This window comes from Raphanus sativus, unplaced genomic scaffold (assembly GCF_000801105.2).
Source record: "Raphanus sativus cultivar WK10039 unplaced genomic scaffold, ASM80110v3 Scaffold2640, whole genome shotgun sequence".
Classification (NCBI taxonomy): Eukaryota; Viridiplantae; Streptophyta; class Magnoliopsida; order Brassicales; family Brassicaceae; genus Raphanus; species Raphanus sativus.
This window is the reverse complement of record NW_026617948.1, coordinates 1,783-6,811: the sequence shown is the minus strand read 5'-3', so window position 1 is coordinate 6,811 and position 5,029 is coordinate 1,783. Positions and strand designations below refer to the sequence as shown.

General features: G+C 34.5%; 1 pseudogene; it reads right to left on the bottom strand.

Annotated features, from left to right (window-relative positions):
• Window positions 1-1,729: 1,729 nt before the first annotated feature.
• LOC130505859 (cysteine-rich receptor-like protein kinase 29) lies at window positions 1,730-4,729 on the bottom strand (annotated as a pseudogene).
• Between the last annotated feature and the right edge of the window lie 300 nt (window positions 4,730-5,029).

Sequence of the window (5,029 nt, the reverse complement as noted above, 5' to 3'; positions counted from 1 at the left end):
TAAGCATTTAATGCATTTTCTTAATTGAAAATAATAGATTTTGTTAATCAAATTTTTACAAAAATAGATTTCCCAATATGCTTCGTTTTAACATATTAAATATTTTTTAACATTTATTAGTATAAATAATAAAATAAAAATCATACATCATAACCAATTTATATAACATATAAATAAAATATAAAAATAATTTATTCATATATTATTAGTATAATGGTTTCATAATATAAATCTAATTAGTTATAAATATTGGTTTTGTTTATATGATACATTGTGATATAATAGACGTCAAAAATCACAAAATATAATTATTCCACGTAATAAATGAAATTGTTATGTTTTAAAATGTTCTATTAATAATTATGTAATACATTTTTTAATTTACATATATATATATATATATATTATACCATTAGTACAAATAAAAAATTTAAACGAAAGCAAATATTTATACCGTCACGGATCAAGCTCTAGAAATAAACAACAACAACACTAAATTATTTTTCTTTAACAAATTTATTTTGATAGAAATAATAGTTCCAAATATATTTATACTTTTATATATTTATAAATTTATTTTATTTGGGATGTTAAAATTTTGGAATTGGAAAAAAAATATGACCCACCTCTATATTATTTTAATTAAGAAATTTAAATTTTATATCATAATATTTTATTAAGCTTTTAATTTTTATTATAACTGCAAAAATTAATTTTCAATCTGGATTTATGTGTAAATATTACAAATTCATCATTTAATATAAAAAAAAACTAAAAACAGAAAATAAATACCCGGCCCGGTCGGGCGGATCAAGGTCTAGTATAAATTTTAAATGGGGTGTGTATTAAATAAGGTTGGTCTAAACTGGCTAGGTTTACCCATATCAACATCTCTAGTCAAGGCACTGGTGACATCTATAAGCTCTTGCTTACATCTTCAAAGGTGTTTGTTACTCCTTTCATGTCTCCCCCCCCCACTTTTTTCTTTCTTTTCGTTCCCCTTTCTTCTTGTATATTTATAAACTTCTTCACGTACCGATTTTTAAAACGACTATCACGGACCGAGCAGACAAGCAAAATGTGGTGTTCCATATTCCATGAATTTTTCATCGCATTTCGATTAATTCATTTCCAAAAACTTGTATCATTCGCCGTACTTTTAAATCTGCACGTGATTGATTTCTCACGCTGCCAACATAAACATATGGTGTTCAGAAAGTGTGATGTTCACAAGTGCACCTTCGATACATTTAAAGTCTGTTCGAAAATCGTTGTACTTTGTGTTTCGAAATAAGCTTAAAATCGTCGAACTAGAGGAAATACCAATACATACAACAGGTTACTGTAATTGAAAATTATTTATAAAAATTATACCGATCGGTAACATAAACATGGAGTTGTAATTAGTAAACGTCATGTTTCTTTAGAGGGTTCGTAAATCAGTCTGTTTCTCCCTCATTTGAACTTTTAACCGCGTGTTTCAACCATTCACGTAATCAGTTGTCCACTCTACCAACCCATGCTACATGGTATTTAAGGAAGAGTTTGAACTTCCAACCGCCTCAAACCAAATAACTTGTGGGGGTTTCTTAGTTTATTAATCAAACCTGAATGAAAACCTATGAATAAGCTAATTTCCTTAATTTATCTATCAAACCTGAATGTAAACCTATGAATACCTAATTTCCCCCCTCCCCCCCCCCCCCCCCCCCCCATAAAAAGGTTTAAAGAGAATAATCAAAAACATTTACAGATTGCATCACCTCTCTAGCGAGGAGATAACTCAGAAACAGTGACATCATTCGACGACATTTGTAACTCTTCAGTCGAAGAAAAAACATTCGGAGGCATCACTTTCTCTAACACAAACGCAGGCCTTGTAGGTGTCGGGAGAGTAAACGAATCGCTGTTGAGCATTAGAGCAACCGAAGCCATTGTTGGTCTAGTCGCTGCACTCTCTTGAACACATAACAGACCAATGTGTATGCACCTCAAGATCTCCTTTCTTGATCCCCTGTTTAAACTCAGATCTATCATGCTTTGTATATTTCCTTCTCTCCAACATCTCCAAACCTGAGAAGGAAAAAATAGAATGAAAAAGACTCAATATTTAACAAGACTAAGAAAATAGCGAAAATTAGGTAATACCAGTTAGGTTTTGTATACTTACCCACGCAAGAAGATTTTCCGCATCTTCAGATCCACAATTGTTGTTTCTCTTACCTGTAATGATCTCAATGACTAATACACCAAAGCTGAAAACGTCTGTTTTAACCGAGAATTGTCCGTACATGGCATATTCTGGAGCCATATACCCGCTACCAAGAAAAAATTAAACAAAACCATTTATAACGGTTTGTACTTGGATTTAATCAAGTTATGTTTGGTAGAGCTTAGACAAAGCATTATACTATTTATTATATAATCAACTATTGTTATTTAAAACATTCTAAAAACCATTTAAAAAATGCAAATGCTCTATAAATATTCTTTGCTTAAATTCTTTTAGTAAGATGAGTTTACTTACTAAGTTCCTGCAATTCTGTTTGTGAATCGCTGTGTCATGGTTTGGCCTGTGTCAAAGAGTTTAGCTAGCCCAAATCAGCAATTTTTGGATTCAGTTCTTGGTCCAAAAGAATGTTGCTAGCTTTAAGATCACGGTGAATTGTCCGGAAACAAGAGTCTTCATGAAGATAAACAAGTGCTCTAGCAACTCCGCTAATCATTTTGTATCGTATTCCCCAATCCAAAAGTTGACGCTTCTCCGGATCTGCAATGGCGCAAAGATCAAAACAGAGCAGAAAAAATGGTACGGCTCATATGGAGCAAAGGAGGAGAAAAATTACCAAAGATGAAATGGTCAAGACTAGCGTTCTTGATCAACTCATAAACAAGTAGTCTTTCTTGTCCATGTATGCAGAAACCCAAAAGCCTAACCAAGTTCCTATGTTGAAGCTTTGCAAGTACTAAGATTTCGTTCTTGAATTCAGTGTCTCCTTGTCCAGAAGTACCCGACAATCTTTTCACTGCGATTTCTTGCCCATGAGAGAACACACCCTGAGAATACACATAATCCCAAAGTTTATAAATCTCTCAAGCAGCCTAACTAAAGTTACCGTTAAGAAGTTTGGTTAAAGAAACTTACCTTATAAACTGAACCAAACCCACCACGTCCAAGTTCGTTTTCAGAAGAAAAGTTATTTGTTGCGGCCTTTAGATCTTCAAAGTCAACCATCAACGAATCTGTTTTCAAGAAATCATCATCGGCAACTGATCCCGACAAAGCCGGATTCCCAAGAACTGAGTATGCAGACAGAAGTTATCAGGAACAAGATTTTTACTTTTCAACAGCATAACCGTAACAAGAAGGAGAATATTGACGATACGTTACCTTCGACGGTATCTCCTGACTTGTTTTTCTTCCACTTCAAGACCAAGCATAGCAAAATTGCAAATAAAGCAACAAGAACTATTGGAACGACTATCGCAATAACAACTTTAAATCCTGCAATATAACATTCATTGTCTTAGGGATCTCTAATGTATTACTCTGATTTTTCCTTTAAAATTGAGTAATTTCATATTGGTGTCGACTTTTTATTCCAGTTCTAAACTAAAATAGAGTGAAATGGAGTAATGAGTAAAAATTATGTCCACTGCTTCATTTTTTTTTTGTCAAACAACTACTACATTGCTTCATTACTCCATGTTCCAAGAACTATTGGAACGACTATCCTAATGTTTTTTTTCATTTTTTTACCTTATTAAAAAGTGGAAAATATAGAAGAATACTTCAAATTCCATTTTTAAAATTAAAATTAGAGTACGATCGAAGGTGCTCCTAATCATAAAGAACAAAAACTTTCGCAACTAGGGGGACAAAGATCTGCAGCAGAATACACAAGAATTTGTACTTACCTGTTCTCTTAGTTTTTGTAGCAAGTGGATCAGGCTCTAGGTCGGCGTCAAGCTCATAGAATCTCCAGGTATCGAACCGGAAGTTACAACTAGGACAATACCACATAAACCCAATCTTATCATCACAACAACTTCGGATAAGCTCAAACCCAAAATCTAGACAGTTATCACAATCCTGTTCAGACAAATCGGGCGAACACTGCGCACTTCCATAGAATTTATTACTGTACCCTGTCGAAGAAGAACTGTTCCCTTGAGCGTATTTCCTATTTGGCCCACCAGCCGCTGCTATCCCTTTGAGCCTATCCAATAGCCCTCTTCGCAGACGCTTGAACTCATCTTCGTTTGATGATATCGTTTCACCCACAATAAAATCCAGAGTTGGGTACGTCTCTTTTCGTCCATAGATTGTCATGTTCGAGTAACGAAACATACAGTGCGTGTACCACATAAAAGCTTGTTTTTCCTGAGGACACTGTTTGGTGAGATTTCGTGCTGCTGTCTGGATGCAGCTGAGACAGTCGTCTTTTAGGATGTCTCTTCTACACAGACCAATTGCATAAGCTCTTTCTCCAGAGGATTCTCCAGAGGAGAGGTTGTAGAAGCCATAAGCTTCAGGGGATGTTACTGAGGAGAGAGAGGAGACAAGGCGGTTGAGGTTTCCGGCAAAAGTGCTGTTGGCCGTGAAGTTGCCTCGGTCTAAACAGTTGAAGCTTGGAGCAAACTGATAGGTATCTGCCTGAGCTAAGGCTTTTAATGGAACAAACATTAGGACGCATGCAAAGAAGACGATAAGTCTGACATGTTCCATGGGACGATTTAAGTTTTTTTATCTGTAGTCTAAGTGAAAACCCCAGAACGTATAGAATTTAAAAATATATAATATATAACATATGTTTTCTCTGAACTATTTCAGAATCTGACAAAATCGACAGCAGAAAAAAACACAAATTGCTGATCCAAAACAACAAGAAAATTCAGCAGTAGACACAAGTGGGCACGTTGGTGAGGTTGTCTGGTCCCTGCATGGTGATAGTTCATCTAACACAATATAAAACTAACACTTAATTAGAACATATCAAATGTACTACTCCATAATTTAATTTTAAAA